Source organism: Antechinus flavipes, chromosome 6 (assembly GCF_016432865.1).
Source record: "Antechinus flavipes isolate AdamAnt ecotype Samford, QLD, Australia chromosome 6, AdamAnt_v2, whole genome shotgun sequence".
NCBI classification, from domain to species: Eukaryota; Metazoa; Chordata; class Mammalia; order Dasyuromorphia; family Dasyuridae; genus Antechinus; species Antechinus flavipes.
Window position 1 is genome coordinate 202,417,458 of NC_067403.1, and position 26,831 is coordinate 202,444,288.

Genomic DNA, 26,831 nt, shown 5'->3' on the forward strand with positions numbered 1-26,831 from the left:
AGTGCTGGATTTAGAGTCAACATGACTTAGATTCAAATCCTATCTTTGATATTTACTACCTTTATAACCTTGGGCAAATTGCTAACTTCCAGGCCCAGATTTCTTCATCTGGAATGAGAGATAATAATAGCACAAAATTGCTCTGAGGATCTCAGGAGATAACGAACATGAAGCATTCTGCAAACTTGAAAGCATCCCAGAAATGAGTTGTTATTATTATTACATACTGCCTTTTCTTTCCCACAGTCTAGAAGTGATAAAGATTTCCCAGGGCTTTTGAGTGGATAATTCAAGCAGTTAGGCAAGACCTATTAACTGGGTACCAGAAAAAGCAAAGCACCAGATTCTATGGAGAGACACCTGAGAAGCAGAACAGCTCCTTCAGAAGAGGAACGTGAATATCTCAGGGCTCCCTCTCCATGTCTTCTGTTGGATATTACAGTACTGCCTCTCATCTCTGCTGTGAATGAATGTTAAAAAACACATGCACATTTATCAAGGGCTTACTGGTGCAAAGCAATGTGCTTGGTGCTGAACATACATATAGAAAAATGGAGACAGTCTCAAGTCTCAAGGGCCTCATATGAAGAAAATATGAGTTTTTAGCTGCAAAGGAGATAGAAAGGCCCAATGATCTGGCAAAGCATCTTTCTTAACGAATAAAACCATATATATATATTTTTTTATTTTGTTTTTCTTTGCTGAGTCAATTGGGGTTAAGTGACTTGCCCAGTCACACAACTAGGAAGTATGGATTTGGAGTCAACAAGACAGATTCAAATGCTGCTTCTGATATTTACTACTTTTATAACACTGGACAAAGTGTCTGAGGCCAGATTTGAACTCAAATCCTCCCAATTTCAGGGCTAGTGCTCTATCCACTGTACCACCTAGCTGCCCCACCCTATTGGTTTTTTAATATCAAACTATTTGGCAGTGCGCCCTGATATCACTCACTATCATGAATTAAAATTCATCACATTAATAACCCAACGAAAATGGCAGAGGCTTGGAAGCCCCTATCCATGATGACATTTTTAGTGGAGATGTAGATCCCAAGAGTTCAACATGAGAAGACTGAGTTAACTGTCTTCCTTGTCTATTTGAACTTGTTTGTTTTGACCCTGCCCGAGCAGTTAGGTGGCACAGGACTCAGAGTCAGGAGGATTCACTTCCCGAGTTCAAATCCAGCCTCAGTTACTAGCTGAGTGAGCATGGACAAATTCCTTAATTCTATTTGCTTCAGTTTCTTCATCTGGAAAATGAGCTAAAGAAGGAAAAAGCGAAGCTATTCTAATAAACCACTACAACAAGAGTCACAAAGAGTCAGACATGACTGAAAAATTACTAAACACAAACAATTTTGACTCTTGATCCTTTCATTTACTATCTCTTTCAGACGGTTGAAAAGCTAAAATTCAGCAGGGGATAAATGAAAATTCTCATGCATGAATTCAAAAAAATCAGTTTCACAAAAGCAGAACTGGTTGTAGATAGCGTTTGTTTAAAAATGTCTGAGAATTTTATGGAAGTCAGACTCAATATAAATAGTGGATGTAGCAATGAAAAAAAAAAAAACTAATGAGGGGCTTAGTTGGTTTAGAATACAGAAGGGCAGCTAGTTGGTACAGTAGATGGAGCAGCAGCCCCTGAAGTCAGGAGGATCTGAGTTTAAGTCTGGCCTCAGTCACTTAAAACTTCCTAGCTGTGTGACCCTGGGCAAGTTACTTAACCCCAATTGCCTCAGCAAAAACAAAACAAAACAAAACACCAACTAATGAGATTTTGGGGCTACATTAAGAGAGACACAAATTCTGGGAATTAAGAGTTGACAATTCCTTCCTTTTCTGTCCTGGTCAATAAGCTGTAGAAAATATAGAGGAAGTCACATGGGAAGGCAAAATGCCTTGAGTTCATGTCAAATCTGAAGGACTATCAAACTGTAGAGGGGTTCTTTTTGGTTTCAAAGACCAGAATCATGAGTAACGAATGGAAGCTACAGAGAAGCAAATTTAGACTTGATGGTAGGAAAAAACCTAACAAAAGTAGACCAGGCTGCTTTGGGACTCAGGAAATTTTCAAACAGAGGCTGAATACACCACTTGGCAGGTATATAATAGCATTTTATGGCACCTATTATGTGTTATATAATAGTACTTACTGTGTGCTATAAAATAGGCACATAGGCACTAGGTTAAGTTCTTTATAAATGTTACAAATGACCACTGAGATCCCTCCCAATTCTAAAATTCCACAGATAGGTGAGAACCAAGACTTTAGGGATTTGAATTGAATAAAGTGGTCAAATTCTGAGTGAATATCTACACCTCTTCCCCAGCCTCTCTGGCCATTTATCCTTGCTCTGATACCTAATCTTCTTTCTGCCCTTCGATGGAAGGTTTCCCGACTCCCTTGATGGCATTGACTGCCCTAGTTGCATTGGATGAAAAAAAAAGTTATTTGGCTAGAGTTACTTCATTACAGTCCATGGTGCTGAGCACAATATCCAGACCCCCTGTTAGGAGGCACAAGTGCTAAACAGAATCGTCACAACAAAAAGATTTCCATTTCTTTAAATCAGTCAAGCAAGCAAGCAGATTTATATCTGTAGTTAAAATGAACTTTAAATATTTTAAAAGAAAATATGGGGAAAAGTAATTAAGAGGCCTTGAGGGTGGAAATACAAATAATAATTATTTATATATGTAAGGTTTCCCTAAGGCTTTTATGTAAATCATCTCCTGGAATCCTTACAACAACTATGTGAGATAGGTATTATTACCATAGCCTTTTCACATGATGATAACAAGGTCCAGGCTCAGTTACTTGCTCATGGCTATAAGGTCTGTAAATGTCAAGGGTGATATTTTAATTCAGTTCTGACCTAATCCCAAGTCCAGCATTCTTTCCACTAAGCTTCGCATAGGGCCTGGCACTTAGTGCTTAATAATGGATCATTTTATCTATCTCTCTATTCCTCTAGTTCTCGTTACTTATATATCTTATCAATCAATCATCTACCTATTCATGTATTATCTATGTTCTACCTACCTATAATCAATCTATCTATACATTCATTCATCTGTCTTCTATTTAACTTTCTATGATCATCTATCCTATCTATTAATCCATCCTGTCTACTATTTACCTATCTTCCAACTACAATTATCTATTCATTTGTCTTCTTTCCTACTATATCCTATCTATAATCATCCATTCTTCCATTCATCCATCCATCCATCCATCCCTCCATCTCTCCATCCATGACCTATCACCTATGGCACATTGTTTAATCATTCAATTAGGTCAAATTGAATCAATGTACGAAGGTACATTAAAACTCTGTTCTTCCCCATGAGAATATTGGTTCAGCCTCGTCCAGGCTCCTGAGAAAAGGGCTAAGGTGCAAATGATAAGAAGGTAACACATAGCTATAATCAGTCTGACCCAAAGACCGCAAACAGGTGTGGAAGGAACATCAGCATTAGGCAGCAGGGCAACAATGCCATATTTCTTGCCAGGCACCTTTTTCTAGTTGTACCAGTTTCCTGAGCTCCGTGCACTTGCTTTTTCCCAGCCCCTCCCACTGTCTGCCTGTTCTCCTGGTAAATGTTTTTTTTTTTACTGTATTCCATCCATTACTATTTAGGTAGAAAAAATTATTTTTTTTATAACCTCGTACTTCTGGGGTTTTCTTATATTTCAAAAGAAATACCCTATTCCTATTAAACTTAATTCCTCTACTGGGTTGTCCTAGCATGCCCAAATCCAGATGTTTTCGCTTAAGTATTTTTAAAAAAGCCCACATAAACCCCTCCCACCAAACCACATTCGATTCTGAATGCCATTTCATGATTCAAAATAATGTTCCTGTTGACTTAGACTATGGCAGTAAGTACTATGAATCAAGCCACCTTCTGTGGAGAAAACAATGCAAGCTACAGGGCTTCTACCCTAAGGATACACAAGTAAAACTCACCTTTAGATATGATTTCCTCTTAGATTTCTAGAGGCTTTTTTTTTCCTTTTCTTTTCAGCCTGGTTGTTAGATGGTTTCAGTACCAGGAACATCACCCTCACTTTTCAGATAAATGACAAGCTTCCTAAGAGCCACCACACCAAAGTCTGCGTAATAAGTAATTCCTAAGAGCCCAGCCCATCAGTGCAAGTAAAGGGAGAACAGCTTCCTTTAAGTCATAGGGTTATTCAGAAAGCTTATGATGTGCAGTGGCCTGAATACCTTGGTTTATACTCATAGCAAGATGAAGGTGGTGTATTTTCCGGAAGTAGGAAAGAATTTGATTTTATCAATTAAAAAAAATGAAAAGTAGACAAATTATTAATGATAAAAATGACTTTCTCTGGTTTAAAGTTCTCAAATCATCTGTTTCACTGATCAGCATGATGCTGTCCTATTATATACCAAGAGGCTGTATCAAGTGTGGTAGAAACAGCACTGGTCGGGTAGCCTGGGGCCCTGGGTGATTGTTTCAGCTTGGACACTTACCAGCTGTTTGATTTTCGGAAAGCATCTCCCTCCTTCCAGGCAAAGAAAATGTGGCCTAAGTCAAGATCCGAGAGAATAAGCAAAATTCTTGCTGGGTCAAGCTAGTCATGGAAGGGAGAGTGACAGGGAACCTCAGAGACCAATTAGTCAAACCAATATTTGAACAAGAATTCATTCTACAATGTTTGATTTGTCATCAAGAATAACTGACCTGGAATTTTGATTCAGACGTTTATTAGTTGTTACTCTTGGCAAGTCATTTGATCTGAGACAGCCTCAGTTTCCTCATGTATAAAATGAAGATAATAATAACTGCTTAGTAGATCATTGAGATCAGATGTCAATAGATATAAAATGTATTGAAAATCTAAAAAAACCAAAAGAATTCATTCTACAATAATAATTAACATTTAGCTTCAGCCACGTCTAGCTCTGTGTTTGCCTCAATTTTCTTATCTGTAAAATGAGAAAAATAATAGCATATATCTCTCTGGGTGGCTGTGAGGATCAAATTAGGTAATAATTATAAAGTACTTAGTCTGATGCATAGCAGGCACCCAGCTAGACATGGCTGAAGCTAAATGTCCAGGACTCCCTACACTTGTATCCACAATATACATGACTCATGGTCATCATTTATTTCATTTTGAGCTATATTGCAACTTAGCCATCATGGTCTTCTTGCCTTCTTTACCCCTCTAGGGAGGAATAACTCACTACATACAGAAACAATCTATTTCACTCTGTGTTACGGAGCTTTTAGTTTTTATTAAATGAAATCCAGATTTGCCTTTGTGTAACTTCTATCCAGTGTTCCTAGTTCTAACTTCTAGGAATAGGAAAAAATTTATTTAATTTTCTCCCACTTTACAGTTCTTTGAATACTTGAAGATAGCTTGAACCAAGTTTTCTGTCTCTTAATCTTTTCACTATAACATAGTTCAGAAGAATAAACAGGTCCCAAGAGTTAGAAAGGTGGTGAGAGAGAGAGGAGTTCATGGGGACCATTCCATAGCTAAGTACCCGGCATGGACTGAATTTGGGTGAACATACCACAAAAGGGAGGAAATGACAACAATAGTATTGTGTCTCTCACTGTTTGGTGAAATGGTTCTAATAGGTCCAGGACATGAAGATCACATTCATATTGTAATGTCCTCTTCTGCGACTTTCAACCTTAATAAGTTACCAAGGACCAGAAGAAACCTTATGACTTCCCTATATAGTAGTTTCTGAACTATGTAATTTCTCTTACTCAATATCCAAGATTAGTGGCAATGGGTAAGGATTTGGTTCCTTTACCTGAATGTGGCTTGATCTGTCACAACAAAAGCCAAGGGGGTTACTGATAGATAAGATATAGATCTTGTCCTTCACAAGGCAGTCAGTCTCCCATTTATACATAGGTTTGGTGGCCTACAGTGTGCCAAGTTGGCCTGGGTAGCCAATTAGTTTTCTAGGTGGTAACCCCATATTAGTACTGAGATATGTATATATATGAATACAACAAAAAATTAGGACTGGAAACTGAAGCAGATTTCAGACTTGGTTTAAATTACAAGGACATTTGGGGCTAGAGGAATAAATTGTACTATTGAAATAGAATTAATTTCATTTTGAGCAATATGGCAACCACATTGTAACAGGTTTTTCTCTACCATCTTGGTGGTAGATATAGCAATAAGGTTTGTGTGCTCTGTCAGCTCACGGGTGATATACCATGGAAAGGTGACTCTTTACCTAGCGTGCTATGAGTAATGCAGTCCACAAATGAAAAATGAAATTATCACAAATGGGAAAGAGAGAAAAACCTGTTACAATGGAGAGAAAGAAGGGAGAGGGAGAACAAAGAACTAGAAGGGAAGGAAGATTGAAAAAGGCAGTCATCAGAAATGAGAAATGGGAACTGGGCTTCCCTTCCAGAGTTGATATGAAAAGGAAAACTGTGGAACTAATTGGACTTACTTCAGAACAAGTAGGCAGCCTTGGGAATATTAGGAAGAAGTAAGTCATCCTGGTCAGGCTATCTCTCACAATGGGGACAGGTTTCTTTCAACAAAGTCTAGCATTATTACTTTCCCAGGATGGAGAAGAATCTGCAAGAGTTGAAAAAGCTTTCCTCCCACTGACTTTGGCTTACAGAGATACCGTGTCCCCTCTGTGGTTATCGAAGGTCCTGAAAGATCATCTGCCAAGTTTGGAAGGGATCCTTGTGGATGGCTACCACGTTATTGGGACGAAGGCAGAGCAGTACTACGGGGCTTCCCTGAGGGCAGGAGGTAATGAAGACATGAGGAAAGCTGCTAAAGCCTATGGGTACCAATCTTCCTAGATCTAGGTATCTTATACTGGCTGCTGAGGAGAGTCATATTTAGTAAATCCAATCCAGATTAAATAGCTGTGAAATTTATAGTCTCAAAGAATTTAAACTGAACACACTCATATTTGTATCCAGAGAGGGCAAATTTGATGGCTTTCCATCATCTCAGTTGATCCAACACACTGAGAATTAATGTCAGGGAATGTCTTCACTATTCAGAGTTCTCCAGTGCTAGAGCTCACGATGAGGAAATGGGAAAAGCAGCCTACTTGTAATTGGGACACTGCGTTTCCTAATTCTATAACCTCACTGCTCTGCCCTTTAGAATTCCGGCACTTTTCAAGACTCAAGTTCCACTTCCTCCCTACACAAAATTTGCCCCAGTTGTCAGTACTCTCCCTCCTATCATATTACTGTGGTTATTATTATTATTATTAATTACTGGACCAGAGATTTCATCCTTTTAGAGTGAGGAACTCTCTCTACCAAAGCAGCCCAGCACCTGACCCACAACTTACAGTCCTGGAGAATTGTTGGAGGCACTGAGAAGTTTAAATGCCTCTCCCAGGGCCACTCGGCCAATAGCTATGACAGGTGAGACTTAAACTCTGGTCTTCCTGATCCCCAAACCATCTCTATTAATCTAGTACAAGGCCTTCTCTTATTTCTCAAATTGTTCCATGTTCTCTTCTCCATCAAATTACTTTATATTTATGAATCTCAGTACTTATTATAATTTCCAGTAGAATATAAGCTCTTTGAGAGTAGGGACTGGTACTTTCATTTTTGTCTTTATCCCCAGAGCCTCAAAGAAGACCAAGTACACAGAAAGGGCTTATGAATTGCTGGTTGATTGGTGGATTCCTAATGACCAGCTTTGGCTTTCAGCATCCTTTCCTTATGGTAGGGTACCTACTGACCTGCGGCTTCCCTCTCTTCTCAATGTTCCACTTCAATGTATTTTAATGAACACTTATAATATGCAAACCATGCCATGCATTAGGGCTAAAAAGGCAATAGTATCTCTTCTGGCTTAGAATGACATTTCTCCAGCTCTGTGAACATCTGTTTCTGGTGCAGGCCCTGGCTGGACAGCTGTTTTACCAGGATGATATGCTGGCAATTTAAAAAAAAAAATGATTTTCAGTAGCAAATGTTTTGAAAGGAAATCCAAATATTTTTGCTATTCACCCCTAGACCTATCTCCCTCTGACGCCCAGGCAATGTTCAGGTTATGGCAAATCAACCACTTAGACTTGAAGAAGATCAACGATAAGGTTCATGAGGTAATCCTGCCATGTCCTTATTTTCTCACAAGAAGCTAAAAACTTCCTGAACTGCTGCTGTCTCTGATTATCAGGATTCTCCCTTCAGAGTCCCCATGAGTCCTCCACAAAGGACAAAGTACTTTTAATTCAACTCAACAAACTTATCTTAAAGGCCTATTATGTGTCAAGCCCTATATTAGGTCCTGGAAATATATATATAAAAGACAATACCTATTTTCAGAAAGCTTACAGTCTACTAGAGAAGATAGGATATAAAACCATACATATGCATAATCCAAGTGATAATATATGATGCCATGGGAAGTTTGGAGTCAGAGGACCTTATTTAAATCCTATTTACCATGCAATTTACTCTCTGTGTAGCTTTGGACAAATAATTTAACCTTTCTGTGCCTCGGTTTTCTCAACTATAAAATGAGACTAGATGGACTAGATGGACTAGAAGAATCTCTGAGATCCTTATATCCAGTATATTTTGGTCGCTGTATCTAGTTTCCTAAGGTAAGAGTATAATTAAGCCAAAAGAAATATATAGACAATGTAGACCAGGAAATTCTGAGGAAGAGATAATTTTTAGCTGGTACTGGTTTTTACCTTTGCATCCCCAGTGATTAGTATAGTGCCAGGCATACAGTGCTCAATAAATACTAGTTGAATCACTCACTGAGGGGGATCAGGGAAGACTATACTGAGCATGTCATACCTGAACTGAGCTGTGAGGGAAGAAAGAGATTTGAACTGGTGACAATGAAGAGGATGTATTTCAGTTATCAGGTGAAAAGGGACTAAATTGTTCAAATGTCCAAAGTCAGCAGGTTGGGATTGAAGAGAATTAAACAGTCTAGTTCTGAAAGGGAGAAGGAAGACTTAAGACTGGATAATGGGTTAGAACCAGACTCTGTGTGTGTATGTGCGTGTGAATCTCAAATGAGTGACCTTTCAGGAGTTTGTAATTCATCCTGTAGAAGCTAGAGTAGCCCTGAATGTTTTTAAGCAAGTGTAAAGATGACTTTGGATTATATGTGTGAAGTAAAGATCAGAAGTTATTGTAATAGCCCAGGTGAGTAGCCACAAAGATCTAAAATAAAGGGATAGCAATGTGAGCGGAGAGGAGAGCACAGATATATGAGATGTGGGGAAAACAAAACCTGAATATATTGACCATTTTGGCTGAACTACTTTCTCATCCTTTAAAAAAAATTCCATTTTTTGTTAGAAAGGATTGCTCATTGGTTGGAGAATATACTGAGAATTACAGGTTTTTTTTTTTTGTTTTTTTTTTTTGTAATTGAAATAATTTATCTTTCATTTAAGGCTGTGCTAAGGGCACAGTGGATAAGAGTGCTGGGCCTGGGGTCAGAAAAACTCATCTTCCTAAATTCAAATCTAGCCTGGGATACTGGGTATCCCTGAACAAGTCATTTAACCCTGTTTGCCTCAGTTTTCCAATCTGTAAAATGATTCAAGAATGAAATGGCAAACCACTCTAGCATTTTTGCCAAGAAGACCCCCTGTGGAGTCACGGATAGTCAAATACTCCTGATAATGTCTTAACAAAAATTTTTATTAATTGATTTTATTTAATGAAAACAGTAATTTTTAAAAGGGTAAAAAGAAAATAGCATTTGGCATCTGATTGAATGGTAGAAAGGGATGAGGGAGGGCTGAATCAAAGATGAATGGGCTTAGACTGAATGGCCTAGGACAACTTGAATAAGTATAGTCACTTCCACAGTGGTGTAAAAATGTGCAAAGCACTTTACAAATATTTTCTTTGCATCTCACAACTGGCTTGTGAAACAAGTACTTTAATGATCATCCCCATTTCACAGATGAAGAAACTGAGACACAAATCAATTAAATGACTTGAAGCTATTAAGTTTCAGAGACTCTTTCTGAATACTTCATTTGAGTATCAAGCCCTTCATAAGTCAGTTCATTCACCAGCAATCCAGGGTCAGAGTATGAAAGGTCCTGATTTACTGAACCACAAAGCCAGCCAATCCTTTCAGTTAATGATTGCTCTTAAGGTGGTAGATTCTTTACTTGATGAATCATCTGAAACATCCCACAATTCTAGGAAGAGCACATCAAACCCAATTACTAGTGAGTAGTCACCTAATAAATAGGGCGTTGCCACATGAAACAAGGGAGCCTGTTTGTGCATAGTCAAATTGTGCCTCCTGGGGGCAGGAGAGTGGAAACGGCTTCAGCTGGACCATCCACCCAGACACATCAGCAGATTGGATGGAACATTTCTAGCAGGTACTCTGCTGGCTGCTAGATGGGGCTCTCAGCCAGGTGTTCTCTTTCAATGAGGGAGGCACTTCCCTGTCCTAAAGACCCAGTGCAGCTGCAATGCTGTGTTTGGACAGTTGTCATTTACCCCAAGAGCCAGTTCTCCCAAAACAGTGGGAGGAAGATTCCCTGCCAGTGCTTTAAGATTGTACTGTGGTTCCTATGTTCATCCCAGGATGGGGAAGAGGTACTACTGGCTGAATTCAAAGAATTCCATGACCTACACTTTAGAGCTGATGAGGAAAAGCTGTGGTGGGAGTTCTCTGCTGAAAAAAATGACTAAAAAGAGATGGAAAGGGGCAACAAGACATTGAGCTGAGGAACTAGTAGGAGAAGGCAATAATAACTGGATCCAAAGCAGAAGTCTTTCTTAGAGTACCCATTTTTACATTCAGCTGTCCTGACTAGTCTGCTAGCTGCAGTTGGACAGCTCCCACCGTAATAGGAAGGGCGTTATTCTTTTGGGAAGGGCCACCATTTGGTTCATGGAATCATAGAATTGCAAGGGATCTCTGAGGTCACCTAGCCCAACCCCTCATTTTACAAAAGAGGAAACCAAGGTCCAAAGAGGCTTGAATAGTGTTACTCCTCTGCTCAATAAACTCCAGTGGCTCCCTATAACTTCTAGGTATGAATTTACAAACTCCTCTGGCACTTCACAATGATATTCTAACTAGCCTTTCTTTTATTATATTCTTTTATTTTATTATATTCCTTTATTATACATCACAATCTTGCATTCTAAGGTTGAGCCAAACTTGCCTTTTTGTTGTTCCTCACATATATAATAACCCATCTCCATCTTCTGCACCTTTGCACAGGCTTATTTCCCATGACTAGAATTTCTGTTCATTGTTTCCTTCAAAGCTCAGCTTAGTGTCCATTTCCTACATGAAACATTTCTGGACACCCCTCCCTCACTCCTGGGAAAAAAAATATTACTCAGTATTCATTGGTATATACTTATAAGTGTACATGTGGTTATCTCAAACAAAATGAAAGCTTTCTGAGATCAGGGACTGTCTCCTTTTTTGCCTCATATACACAGTGCTAACAGAGTTCTTGGCACATAGTAGGTGCTCAGTAAACTCTTACTCCTTGCTGATTTAAGGTGATAGAAGTAGTAAGTAGCAGAGGCTAGTATCAAACCTAGAGCATCTGACTTAACAGCCTGGAGCCTTTCTATTGTCCTACAATAATGGGCAAGAATGATAATAATACTAGCAGATCACATTAGTATGACATTTTAAAGTTGATTAAGTTGCTTTCCTCACAACTACCCTTGGCTCTGAAAAAGAAGGTATGAGAAAGCATCTCCTTCCATTTTTTTTTTAAAGAAATAGTTGAGACTAAGGGTGCCAAACACTGCATTTAATGCCATATATTTTCAATATCTTGCTTGTTTTGCTGAACTTTCCCTCTCTCCTCTTCTAATTTTATAAGGGATAGTTGGAATAGTTAGTTCCCTGAGTGGGGAAGTAAGAAAAGGTATATTGGTAGGTGTAGGTGAAAATAAAGGTATGAATAAAAATTATTATAAAGAAAGGGGAATCAAAGAAAAAGATCTGAGAAGCAATATCAATAACATGATGTTTTGTGTCAAAACAAGCCCACCCATCATTTTATGGAATAAATATAAAATTTGTATTTTACCAATTGATATATTTTTATATACATAATCATGTAGCACTTTATGGTTTACAAAGTGATATATAAATATTACTTGCAACATTATTAGACATGCAACAATTCTGGGAGATAGTTGCAATTACTCACTATTATTTCCTCATTTCACAGATGAGCAAAATTAAAGATTAAATGACCTGACTAGAATTCCATAGCTACAAAGTGTTGGTGACCCTTTTTGAACTAGAAGTCAGGCCTTCCAATACTCTAGCCACTGTACTACCTAGCTATTATTAATAAATTTAAAAATAAAAAAACTGCATCTCAAAGTGGCTTGCCCAAAGTAAGTCCCATCCAATAAGTACTAAGGCTTTCCTCACTGCAAATCTGTTCCTGCTTGCTGCAAACCAGGCAGCTTCTTCAGAGTATTAATCAAAAAAATTGGAAAAGCAAAGCAGATTAACAAGCTCACATTGCTGACCAATTCGGGAATAGATAAGAAGCCTGTTCAGTTCATATACCAAGATGTATTTCTTAGGTGCTGCAAAAACATAAAGAGTTAGCAGAATTGAGTAGAGATTAGGTTGAGAGGTAAATGGAAATTTGCCCAGTTATTTGAAAAATCCCAAACTGTTAGCTGCCACAAAAGTCCATTTCTCTAATACTAGAGTTCTTCCCATGACTCTGTTGGCTATGAATCATGGAGCTCTATGCTTTGGGAAGGATACAAATTATAAAGAACTTAAAGGGCAAGTGGAAAAGCCATTGTGGGTGCAAGCAAGCTACGGCCGGTTACCAACAATGACGTGTGTGAGAGCTGGCATGAAAAGCACAATCTCTCATAGACATGGAAGAATGGGCTAGTTGGGAGGCGAGCCAGTCATGTAGTCAGAATTAATGAATGATAGCTAATGAGCAATTCAAATGGTATATTCATTTACTTAAGATATTAAAAGAATGAGTCAGTCCTTTAGATCAATGAGCAGAATCTCTTTGAGGAGTTATGGAAATACACAAGATGAGTATTACACAGGATGAAAAAAGTATAGATAAATTGTAGTCTTCAAGTGACAATATCCACCAAAGTTTTTAGGCAGGATATGATAAGAGCATTGAAACATTCAATAATAAAGGCAGTAAATTTGGGTTTGGGGGAGAAGTGGGGATCAATTACTTTCTAGTGGAGAAGTTAGGAAGCACTCCATGGAGGAAAACAAATTCTCAAAAACCAATATGTTCTGAGTCTAGGGCTCACAATCCTGTTTTGCCCAATCAATTTTTACATGACCCCAGGCATAAAGGTATCAAATCTTTACTTGAAAATAAATCACAATTCTTGACCCCGCCCCCCCCATTCAGTTATGCAGCACCATGTGGGGCTGCAACTCACAGTTTAAGAAGCTATCTAGTCAATATGTCTCATTTATTCATTTTCTTCTACCCTCCCTCTTTCCTCCCTTCTTTCCTCCTTTTCTTTCTTCCTCCCTTCCTCCTTCCCTTCCTTCCTTCCATAAGCATTAGGCATGTACAATATGCTTGGGTTTCTGTGTAGGTGAAAAAATGCTAACTAAGAGTTTTGGTTCCATGGGAAAGACACCTACTTACCTTCTCTGAGTCAGTCATAAAAGAAGGCAATCTTGCTTATTACCTTCCTTGCCTAACTTGTCTTGCAGATTCACTGGATTAGAAAGAAAGGAAAATACTTGGGAAAAGCTTAAGTCTTCTTAGATGGTTTAAAAATGAGCTCAAATGGAACAGTGGAAAGAATTCTATTGGGAAAGAGAAGAAATGGCTTTAAGTCTTAACTCTAGCACTTAATAACTATGTATGACTGCATATAAGTCATAACTTCCAGATCCTTAGTTTTCTCATTTGTAAATTGGGAACAATCTGTAGTGATCCTAGGAAGTGCTTGATTTAGTAGAAAAAGTGGTGGGTTTGGAAGTAGAAGACTTAAGTTTGAATTTTAGCCCTGCTATTTACCTGTATGACCTTGTATAAATCATTAATGACTAAGGTAGGTACAGCTAAGTGATCCTGGGCAAGTCACTTAATCCCATTTGCCTGCGTTTCCTCCCTTACAAAATAAGGAAATGGAAAACCACTCTGCTAGGTTACAAAGAGAACTACCAGCGGGATCATTAAAAGTTGGGCACAACGGAAAAATGACTAAACATCTTTCTGACTCCAGACCAGGCACTCTCTCCACTGCACCACATAGCAGTTTGTAATTTATGATTATAGAGTTAAATACTGCATGTTTAAGTCAAACCCTCCTCAAAGTGATAGTTTCCTATTCCTGGCCTCTGGGCAAATTACCATCTGAAAGACATAGTCAATTTAAGTAATGAAACCTAGTCAGCGGGCCAGGGAGATACACTTTTTTAATCATATAGGAGAATGCAGGGAGGCTGAAAGTTTCAAGGCCATGTGCTTTTGAAAGCAGTTTTGAGAAGAAAGCATTTTGAGTCCAGGAAGCTTAGTTCTAGTTAAGAACTTATGGCAAATCTGCCTCCAGGGGAAAAAACAACAACAACAACAACACATAGTATATTCATTTTTGTTTTTCTTCTCTCTCAGTTTTTCCCTTTGGTTCTGATTCTTCTCTCCCAACATGAGTCAAAAAGAAATGTATATTTAAAAAAAAGTAAATATACATGTAAAACCAAGAAAAAAAACACAATAATTTTTAAAAAAAGAACTCGAGGCAAAACCCAAGTGTTGCAAGCTTCAAGGTAGTGTGGAATAGTGGGTATCACTGTCCAAGAGGTTTTCAGAATGCAAGGTTAAGATTCCACAGAACAATTAATTGATCAATAGAAGCATTCAGCAAACAAGGAACTGGGGAGCTAGGAAAATACAGGTGGATTCAGTTAATCAGAAAAACTTGTGATTTTAAAAAAGCCACAAACTTAAGATAATAGGTGATTCTGGCCAAACTAGTTGGGGGTCAATGACCTGACCAAATTAAATCACTATGTCTGTTTAATAAGCTAATTGAATATTAAACAACACACCCTATAGGAGGAGTTTTCTGCCATTTTTAAACATTGGATGTATGACGACGGAGGGAGAACATGTTTATACATATTTAGGGGGTAAACACATAGTGGACATATAGGAAAGATTCTGAATCAAAAGGAATGGATCAATCCGTTCTCTGAAGGGAGGGACTACACTAAATTAACAAGTTTAAAACTTCTCTCACTTTTGTGCTCTAGGATCCCTCTTCCAGAAGAGAAGTGGGGCTCGATTTGGGTCAAAAATGTTATGATTGATTCCTTAAGATTCTTCTTTAACAAATTTCCCTTGATATCTAATTTTCTGTGTCAATAGTGTATTTCTAACACTATCCACCTTGACTCTTGCAGTATTTGACTAGGAAACTTCCCTCCCTTTGATTAGAAGACACTGTATATTCCCAGTCTTCCTCCCTCTATGGCTCTTCCCTCTATTTCTTTCAAGTGGTAACTTAAGTGTTCTCCTGGAGACACTGGTCACTCTCTCCTTGGTCAGTTCATTCATTTACCCTAGCGAGTCTCAAATCTCTAAGTCCAACTTTCAATTCCTTCTTGAGCTCCATATTTCCAACAGCTTTCAAAATATTTCCACCTGGATTTTATATCAATTCTTCCAATTCCTCATGGATTTTAGTTTTTTTAAATTCAAAAAGCGGAAAGACTCTTAAGTTTCTTCTTTGTTCCAAGATTCTCTTATTCCATGCCAACCCAAATTCATCCCTTTTCCCTGAAACATATTCCTCCTGAAGTTTCAGGTACAACCTTTCAACAAGCAAGCCAGCCTAATGCATGCATCTGGGTACCCAGAGGGAGGTACAAGAGAAAGCATGTGCCAGACCAGTGGAACAATCCTACTTATTGTTTCCACTTGGACTCTGTTGGTTTCAGTCACGACTCTAACCTGAGAGTTTTTAAGAATAAGTGTTTCCTAAGCCATCAGACCTGTTTCCAATCCAGCATCTTCAGCAACCATGGATAGAGGAAATGATTGGGAAAAAGCTCACCTCCTTCCTCACCATCAACTATTGACCAGCTACTACTAATAGGGATATAGACACAATAATCCTGGGAATACCAATGCTCTTAGATAGCTTCTATTCTAACCCTTATACTTGGGAAGGTAGCATCTGTGGAAAGGAGCCATCTATATCAACTGCCAACCAACTGCCACCCACAGGACAGGAAATCCAGACAAGCTAAAGCAGCGAGGCCTGAGGGAGAGCCAGGAAGCAGCATGTACCAAGAAATCCAAATCAGCACCGTTATCTCCAGTGCCATTTCCCCTCAGACTCTTATTGACATGGCCCAGGATCATGAACCCAAGAGCCTTGGGCATAACGATGCATCTAGCCCATGTCCCCTGAGAGGCAGCCCTTGTAGAGATGCAGCCGACCACTGTTTCTGCAGATGCTACAGCCTTAAACAACCCCTAAAAGAACATTCTTGCCATCATGATCTTTGGCACTGTCAGATGATTTAACATCAGAAACTGTTAGGATTTCGATTGGTGTAAATAACATTAAGAGGTATCACCACCTGCTTTTCACTCTACCCTAAGATCATGAGACCTCTCAACTGCACTTGCAGCTGAAACTTTCCAAATGTGTTTGTTGTTTCCCCATTATAATGGTCCCTGTCTTAGTTTTCAATGTGTATATCTAATTCTGTAGATGCAGTAAGTGTATAACAACAAATGCTTTATTCATTCATTTTCTTTTAGATTTAAACTTAGAGTTACATTTGATTCATTTCCAATTCGCATATCTAAATCTTTGACTTCGAAAGTTTTAAGTCCATAAATTCTCCTTAATGTTTTTTTGTCACATCCTGGGGTCCTGGGCACTCCCCCAGACACACATTCACTAAGCTGCCTAAATTTTTCCCAGTCCCATGACCTCCTCTTCACCATTCCATCTCTAGCTCTGAGAATAGGAATTAAATCAATCCTAATCATTACTTCCTTCTTTCCATTTATTTACAACATACCGTCTTCTAGGACCTTACCTCATGGATAAGAAGGATATGAGTTTAGAAAGGGATATAGGACATAGTCACCTATCAAAACAGATTATAATTTTCTTGGATGATTTTGTCCACTAAAGTTCTCCTCTGGTGCCTCAGAATCTGGAGATAATGCTGGGCTCTCTAAAAATGGAGATCTTCACTATGTGTTTATCTGAAGGGCAGAGAAATATCAGGCCTAAATCCAAGCACCAGGCAAATCAGTAGGGAAGCAACAGAAGACAGGGAAACAGGGAAGACTATTATTATAGTCTAAGTGGGTCATAATAAAGACTTATGCTTGGGTGGTGGCATAGAAACAGAGAGGAAGAGATGGATTCTACCTTCTCAGTCTCTCTCCTTCCTTCCCTCTTTCTTTCTATCTTTCCCTCTGTTCCCCTCCCTCCCTCCCTCTCTCTTTCGATGCTTCTCTCTCTGTCTCTCTCCTTCATTTCTCTGCTCTTTCTTCTCACCCTTGCCTGTAGGAAGTCACACAATCATTTTGACTGGGTTTCCATTGCTACATGGAATGCTTTTATCCTTCTCTAACTCTGGATCTCTCTCTCCACAAGGACTGTTCCAAAACTGTTCTTTTCTCTCAGTCTCTTATGCCATCTCCTCCCTCAATCTCTTTATGCAGTGAACCTCATCTCCTACTGTACTAAGAAAATAGAAGCCATCTGTTGTGAGTTCAGCCTAACTAATCAATCCATCAACGGAGTTTCAGTTCCACACTGACAGTCTTTCGGATTTATAAAGAGAAGATGATGCATTTTCTCATATCTTTTCTAGAGCTATATGTAGACCAAGTCTTATATAGATTACAGTGTCCAGCACAGAGCTGGAGATGGGAAATTGGGGAAGGGAAGAGATTACATCTAATGCCTTGTAGTTTGTCCTTTATTCTCCAAGAGGACCATGATGTATGTCAGAGAGATCATAGATAAGAAGGATATGAGAATGGAAAGTGAAAGAAAGACAACTGTGAAGACCAAATGAGCTGCTAATTGTAATACCACGACATGCAAGTCAATTGGATTTAAGTGAAGGAGGCTGTGCAAGGTCACCTGTCTACCTTTCTCTTCCAGAGTCATCTGGGTCCAGTGGCAACATATAGAACAGGATGATTATAAATTGAATGGACTGGACTAGATGATCTCGAAGGTCTCTTCTAGCTCCAAATCTATCATTTTCACAGAGATATCAATCTATCATGTGTAATATATACACAGTACACAACATGGATACAAAGTAAAAAGCAACAAAATGAATAAGACCTGTGGAAGATTTAATGCCTTCTTTAAAAGTCATCACCTGGACTTGGTTCTTTTTCAACAATGAAGTGATTCAGGCCAATTCCAATAGCCTTGTGATGGAGAGAGCCATCTGCATCCAGAGAGAGACTGTGGGGGACTGAATTTGAATTACAACATAGTATTTTCACCTTTGTTGTTGTTGTTTGAGTGCTTGTTTGTTTTTTTCTCATTTTTTCCCTTTTGGATCTTATTTTTCTTGTGCAGGATGATAAATGTAGAAATTGGTGCAAAAGAATTGTACATATTTAACCTATATTGGATTACTTGCTGTCTAGGGGAGGTGGAAGGTAAAGAGGAAGGGAGAAAAATTTGGAACACAAGGTTTTACAAGGTTGAATGTTGAAAACTATCTTTGCATGTATTTTGAAAAGTAAAAAGCTATTATAATAAAAAAAAAATAAAAGTCATCACCATTACTATTGACAGCTAGAGTATAACACCAGAGCTCTGAACCAGTGACTTCATTCTTAAGCAGAGATTGGAGATTCAAGTTTTGTTACCTTTTATTCAGGCTCTATTATTAGTTCTTTACCCACAATACAGGACTCGAATTTAAACCAGTTTGCCACTAAATTTATAATCCTTGTTCTCATGTCACAAGGCAAGATGAGTGAATTTTGAATGTGCTATCATGTTGAAGAAACAAAACAACACATTTCCAATGCAATACCTGAGACCTAAGGATAAAACGGAGATAAAAGTGCTGAAAGAAAATTTAACAAAAAATCTAATCTCAACCACATTCAAGCATTTGTGAAAAGCTTATTTGTAGACAGTAGGGGGAATATAAAGACAAAAAGAAAAGAAATAAAGAAAAAGAAAGGAAGGAAGGAAAAGGAAAAACAGTCTCTACTTGCAAGGAGCTTAAAATTTCCAATGTAATGGAATGCAATATGTCAACCTATAAAGAGAGATAGGAGGTAGCATCTGAATAGAACCTTAAAGGAAGATATGGATTCTAGAAGTGTTGATGAGAAGGGAATACGACACATAACCCATGCAAAAACTTACAGATAGGAAATGAAATTCAGAATTTGAGGAATAGCAAATGGGACAGCTGACTGAGATGTAGAACGTATGGAGGATAATAACATGCTGGTGGAAAAGTAGGGGGCAGACATATTGTATAGGATTTTAAATGTCAAAAAGGAAAATATGTTTTATCCCAGAGCCAATAAAAAATTAATCAATAAATAAATAAATACTAATCACACCACCAGGCATTAAGGAGTCAATGAAAGGTCTAGAATAGGGGAGTAACTTGGTCATACCTATGACATTAAGAAAATTATTTTGGAAGGTATAAAGAGGAAAGTGGAAGGAAGAGAACTGTGAAGACCAAATGATCTGCTAATTGTAAAGCACGGTGTCTAACACATAGTGAACACCATATAAATGTTAGCCATTATTATAGCTATTAAGGATGGAAGCCAATTAGGAGGTTGTTATAATAGTTCCTGTGACAAGCATTCAAATTAGGATGTTGGTGGAATAAGTGGAGAGAAGACAGATGTGAGAAATGTGAGCTTGGGCATGACTTAACAACCAAGGAGACAGCATTGCTTAAGCAAGATGTTCAGTCTTCCAAAAGAATGGCCATAAACATAAGTTAGTGGATAAGAAGAAAAGTTAAATTGAGAAAAAAACCCAAAATACTCAGTCTGAAATAAAGAACACCCACAAAGAGAATCATCACTCAATTGTATCAAGAAAAAGCAGCAGGCAAATAATTTGGGCCCATCTACAGGCAGAAAATCAGAGGGATGGTCGTGCTACAGGAGAAGAAACAGACAGATCCAGAGTCAGATCTGGTAAGACGTTCTTAAAGAATTGAAAAGCATAATTCTTAATTACTAGGAGAAATTGAAAAAATGTCACTGAAAAAAAAATCAGAGAATTAGCTGGGAAGACAATGATAAATAATGGTAGTTTTTGAAACCTAAGGGTAAAGAAATGAGGAAAAATGATATTCTGGAATCACTGCTTAGTTTTTGGTCCCAACTTGCAATTTCATTCCTGTATCAAACTCCTGAGTTCAAAAAGATTATCTCTTAAATTCTAAGGACCCAACAAACCTTGCTTCTCTGAAGACTTTTATTTCTCCTAAACTTCTTTAGTTTCTTTCTCTATACTCTAGTTGTATTTTTTATATCTTACAGTCATGAAGACCTCAGTTCAAATCCTGCCCCAAGACACTAGCTATGTGAACCTGGGTAAGCTACTTAAACTGCCAAAGTTTCTTCAATTGTAAAGTGGGGATTCCAGGGCTGTTATGAAATCAAATAAGATATTTGTAAAGTGCATAGGTGCTTAATAAATCATTCCTTTCTTCCTACTCTTTGATAAATCACTCAACTACTCTGAGTCTTCATTTTTTTCATTTATGAAATAAGTTTAATTAGATGGTTTCTAATTCTAGATGCAAACTATGAATCTTTGAGACAAAGAAATTATCTTTTTTTTTTTTTTTTTAAAGAATGATTATTTTTAATTAATGTTAATGATGAGGGCCTGGGTTAGTAGGTGGAGTTGGCAGAGAAAGAATGATAAGATTACTCCTTGAGGCAAGCAGGGAATGATACAGATCAGGATTACTTAACCTTACAATCCCAGTCTCTGGGAGGTCATCGGTAGCCCCACATTGCTGTGAACAGTCAGAAATCTAAGTTACTTTGTCAAACCTCGAGGTTAAATTTCTCCTACAGCCACCCTTGCTGAACCCCTTTGTTTTAACCAGTTACAGTGCTAAATTTCTTTATGGATTTAGTCTATCACTGAGTATATTCTTTCTCCTAGTTAATTGTGAGTTCCACTAGGGAACTTATCTTTCCCATTGTTAATTTAAAAAAAAAAAACCCTTTCCTTGCTAACTATTGCTCTCCAAATCTATTCCATATTTACCATTCCTGGTGCCCATTGTATCTCTTCATTTTGCTTGTAACCTTTTCTCCCAAATAAACCTATCTTTTGCCAAAGAGAATGGCCATTGTGATTCTTCCTAAGACTTTGCAAACCCCAATATTTGATGCTAAACCCCAAACACATCCTTAACGTAAATGTTAAATTAATTCCTAATATATAGCAATATATCAAACAATTATTCCATATTATCATATTGTAATGCCGGAGAAACTGAGGCAGGAGAGAGATTAGAGAGTTTTAATATTTTTATTAATGGGAGAGTAAGATTGACTGGACAGGACTCTTGTCTCAGATTATCCAGTCAGACAGAGATAAGTATACTGGGACCAAGGAATCCATATTGGTCCCAGGGCTGGAGGACCCAAAGAATCCAGCGTCCAGCATACAGCTGCCAGATGCCATTCTCCAGCAATGAATGAAGGAACCCCAACTTCTTAAATACCTTTTTGGAGACAAAGAAGAGAAAGGGAGGGAAGGTTTTTTTATCAGGGAGGGGAAGCCATAAAACCTAAAAATTCCAGAGACAAAGAAGTAAAGATATCATGGGTTGGTCTTGGAATATTCTAAAGGAATATTGTAAATCCATAAAAGAGTCAGGAGAGCTACTCTTTTATCTTGCTAATTTACAACCCGAGAGCGAATAATCCTTAGTTTTACTGGGTCAGAGACAGAACAGTTAAGGTAACTGAGACAGGGAAACTGAGTCAGGACAGTTAAAGAGAACTATGGCATAACAATATGCCATATGTATCATGATTATAAAATTCATACAACATTGGGGAAATAATTTGCACAATAAATGATATCAATTAAAATAATTTTAGAACAAATGTAGAAAAGGCCTCTGGCATGACATCATATTTATCTTTAAAATAGTAAAAAGCAGGAACAAAAAGACTCCTCCTCAACATGAAAAGAAATTTGAAACCATGAGTAAGCTTTATATGGAATGAAGAAACATTAGAAGGAATCATCTTAAAGCCCACCAATGGCTAGTGATTCAAAAAGTTTTTGAAATGAATGATTTCTATTTTGATAATATAATTTCCTTGTTATCCATGTTTATATATTCTCAGAATGGAAGACAGATTGCTTAATTCATTCCTCTTAGACTTTTTCTTGGAAAAGTCAATGAACTTCTAAACTACTCAAATATAATAGAAGAACAATTAAAATCGGAAATATTTTTATAATGTAAAATGCTTCTTAAGTCCTTTTTGGCTCTGTAGCAAAATTCTCTCATTATCAAACATTAAACATGAATCATGACAAGAACTTTTTATATTTTTACTTTTTATGTTTATTATTCAATAGACTTCTTTCCTACTGAATACAATTTAGGTCATGAATAAAAAAAAGTTCAGATTCAATCAAATTATAAAAACGAAGGGGGGAAAAACACTTTTACTCTTCTGAGACATCTCCAAACAGTTCTTTTCTGATCCATAATTATAATGTATTTTCTGTTGTCATCAAAAGAGATGGCTAGCTCCCAGGTCACTGCCCAAAATGCAGCGACTATTGACTCTTGGAGCAATTTAGATGTCATTTACAGGGTAAAAGAGAAATAGAAGGAAAAATTATCAGAGTTATTATCACACCTCTTTCAATAATCATTCTTTTCCTTTCAAGGGACCAAAAAATCTCCAAGTGTAATAAAAATCTGCTTCATTCTTGGATTACTACATTAGTAACCTCCAGGCATGGATTCCAAGAACAGACTTTCTGGTGAACTTTTCACTCACTTGTAGGGACAAAGAAGAAGAAAACACTATTCTCCCTGACTCTTGCTGTAAACAAATGCCAAAATTACTAACCAAGTAAGCCCATGGCATTGGTTCATTTTCCCACCTCCTCTCCTAACCAATTAATTCAAAACAGAATTTCTCTGTAAGACATGGGATGATACCCGATACAATATACTTTTTTTTTTTTTTGAACTCTTACTTCTCATTTCTCTTCTTGATTCAGAGGAATAGAGAAAATTTGACTTCCAGGCCTCGTTCAGATTTTAAGCAGTAAATATGTGCTGTGTCACTGATTTCTGGACTGGTCACTCCTTAGAGGTTTGAAAATGCTTAAGTTTTTTCTTTTTTCTTTTTCTTTTCTATTCTTTAAAAGGAATGACATATGTTGTGGGGAACTTCCAGGGTGGAAACTCCCTTTATAGATAGGGAAAACAACTTTCAATTTATCATCTTAGAGATTTGCTTGAGGCTAAGAGTGGTTAAGTCAAGTCAACAAACTTAATAAAAGCCTTAATAAAAGGCACTTAATAAGTGCCTACTATACAAAGAAAGAAAAAAAAAATCCCTCTCAAGGAGTTCACTGTCTATTGGAGAGACAACTTGTAAATTATGTACAAACATGATATAGTCAAGATGAAGATTATCATAGCATTAACACTGAGGGAGGCTGGGAAAGAATTCTTTGGAGAAGGGGAGGGGGACTGTTAAGGGTATAGAATAAAGGGTTTGTTGAAGAAATTGCTTTCTTAGGAAACCTTGAAAAATAGCAGATTTTTGCTTATGGAGGATAAATTCAATCCTGAATGGGCTATTTGAGTGAATAGGGGTGGGGAAAGAAAAAAAAAAGAGGAACAGAAAGGCTATCATAGAATCATAATTTGTCTGCCAAAAATCCCCCTTAGGAACTTCGTATTCTCCTGTTCCTTTTTTAAAAGTTGTGCTGGAGAAATCTTGTTCTAGCCAAATCCACTGCATTATCTCCCAGCTTTCAATCTTTTTTTTTTTTTTTTTTTTTAACAATTTTGTCATAGAATACCCTATTTTGTTTAATGTAAAAGATACCTCCCTTCTAATCTCAGTCCTGATTTATATCACAGGCCCTGATTTCTCTTCATCCTGGGGCCTCAGGCTCTCTCCCAGGAGCACAGATGCTTGGCTGGTAGGGCAATATGGAGGAAAAATCATGGGGTTTAAATCCTGGCACTTGTTGCTACTTATTATCTGTAGGACTTAGACAAGTCTGTTAGATTTATATACTTATTTTATACACCTATATACAAAGTCATGTAAAAATTGTTCAGTTATCTACCCAGAGAAAGGACTATGGGAACTGAGTGTGGACCACAACACAGAATTTTCACTCTGTTATTGTTTGCTTGCATTTTTGTTTTCCTTCTCAAGTTTTTTTCTTTTTCTTTCTTGATCTGATTTTTCTTGTGCAGCAAGATAATTGTATAACTATGTGTACATATACTGGATTTAACCTATACTTTAACATATTTAACATGTATTGGTCTACCTGCCATCTAGGGGAGGGGATGAAGGGGAGGGGAAAAGTTGGAACAGAAGGTTTTGCAAGGATCAATGCTGAAAAATTACCCATGCATATATTTTGTAAATAAAAAGCTATAATAATAAAAAAATTAAAAATAATTTTTTTTTTCAGAAAAAAAGGGTTACTAGTGGAAAAAAGTTTAAGAAGCCCTGCAGCAGATGAATCTTCGTTCTCTTCAGTAACTATGATATGTTGACTTTGTCCAACTCTGGAATCAAGGTCACAAACTTGGTTCCAAAGCTCTGCCCCCAGGATGCAGAAACTAGGAGTTTCTCCTAGTTATGGAGTATCTAGGAGATTCCATAATTACTTATTAGTCTGACCAATGATGCCAGAAAGGAATAACATGAGACCACTAAGAGCTGAAGACTGCACCTTTCCTTATTTCTGTAGGTACATAGATAGCTAGGTAGTGTGACAGAGAGTTCAATTTCAGGAAGAACTAAATTCAAAATCCAGCCTTAGATACTTATTAGCTGTGATATTCTTGGTAAATCCATTAATCTATCAGTCTCAGTTTCCTTATTTGTAAAATAAGCTAAGAAAGAAAATGCAAAATCACTTTAGAAAACCTCAAACAGAGTCACAAAGATTTAAACAACAAAAACTCAGTGTCACAGTTAATAAAGCAATGGGTTTCTGCTGCAAGGAATTTTGTTACAAATGGTGATGGCAACACCCCTGGTCTAGAGAAATGTTTAGCACAGACAAAAGGCAATTCCCAACCACCACATTGCTCAGCCTAGAAGCTCAGTGCCAGCGGGACTCAGCTTCTCTGTCTAGTCCACTAGCTTTTACAGCAAATACAACTGAATCTCTACCAAAAGCAGGGCTCCGGACCATACTAATGCTTTTCCTTATCCACAGTGGGATGGCAGGACTTTCTCCTTTAGGCCAGAAAGAGGTAAAGAGACAATCTCTTTGCAAAGATACCATCAGAGGACCTTGCTTCCCTGTCATTCTGTATTATAGAAACTCTACCCATCTGAGTTCCAGCCCTCTCCTAATCCAATTAGCGCAGAATACAGGAAAAAAGGTATTCTGATAGGTATTTCTGACTCATGTGGCAGGCTACACAGAAGGCTGGCAGTGAGATGTGTAGGGACCCCTTGGGGCCTTAGTTTGGCTCCAGTGGGGAAATACCACATCCCAGCTAACTGGTGCCTTGGGACACTGAAATGAAGTCACAGAGAGCCATTTGGATTGATTAGCCCAGTGCTAACTCCTTCCTGCCCCAGATTTGGCTGACTTAGAGCTTTAAAGTATAGGACCATATAGGTTCCTTGGGATAGTGAGATACCAGATCATTTTCCTGGGCGGAGGGGAGCACTAGGAAAAAGATCTCATGAGCTTCCATGGAGCCCAGGATTGTAAGGGGGCTACAAGGCTGATTCATACAATTGAAAATTATTGTGAACTCAAAAGATTTAGGTTGAGAAGTCAAGATAATAATAATTATAATAATAGCTAGTATTTATATAGTATTTTAAAGTTTGTAAAGTTTATAATGACTACCTCATTTTTATCCTCACAACAACCCTGAAAGGGAGGTATTTTTATTATCCCCATTTTATAGAGGATTAAAGTAAGGAAGACAGAAATTAAGTGACTTGGCCATTTGGATCACACAACTAGTAAGTACTTGAGGGAAGGATTTGAATTCAAGTCTTCCTGACTCATCACCTACCCACAATGGGTAAGACCCCTCCCTAACCCCTATTTTGGTCTCTTGATCAATCTTATTGAACCTAACAAAGGTAAAGTAATTTTTCTGACCTCACAGAATAGTTTGAAAATGGGAATAAAATGTTTCCTTTTGTTGTTACACATTGTGGAAAATCATAATGGAAACAAGTGAAATATTGGTCTACATTAGTGATATTGATAAGAGAAAATATGATTGGAAAAGGAGGAGGGCAGAACATGAAGTGAGGACAAATATAATGTTTCCATTTATTGTTATACATTGCATTACAGTGCACTGGAAAACCATAACGGAGACAACTGAAACATTGGTCTACATTAGTGATATCAATATGAGAAAATATGATTGGAAAAGGAGGGCAGGACATGAAGTGAGGATGAAGGATAAGCAAAGGGCAGTCCTTGTACTGTGCTGGTGTCCAGGGAAAATTAACAATGGCAATAAAAGAAAAAAAAATTTCCTCAAAACCTTACAGATAAGTCAACAGTCTAAAGACACAGATTGTTGTTGACTTGAATGAAGAT

General features: G+C 37.7%; 1 protein-coding gene across 9 annotated transcripts in view; it reads right to left on the bottom strand.

The window, feature by feature from the left end:
- Window positions 1–26,831, bottom strand: part of PPFIBP2 (PPFIA binding protein 2) — a 208,349-nt gene that overhangs the window by 174,529 nt on the left and 6,989 nt on the right. For 2 of the 9 annotated variants that reach the window (XR_007948227.1, XM_051965339.1), the window contains exon 1: window positions 3,980–4,236. The exons of 1 other annotated variant lie outside the window; for it this stretch is intronic. The gene's annotated coding sequence lies outside the window, so the exon portion shown is untranslated. Of the gene's footprint in view, window positions 1–3,979; window positions 4,237–26,831 lie in introns of those variants that run through there. 6 more of the 9 variants (XR_007948230.1, XR_007948232.1, XR_007948229.1 and 3 more) reach the window with 5 other exon arrangements.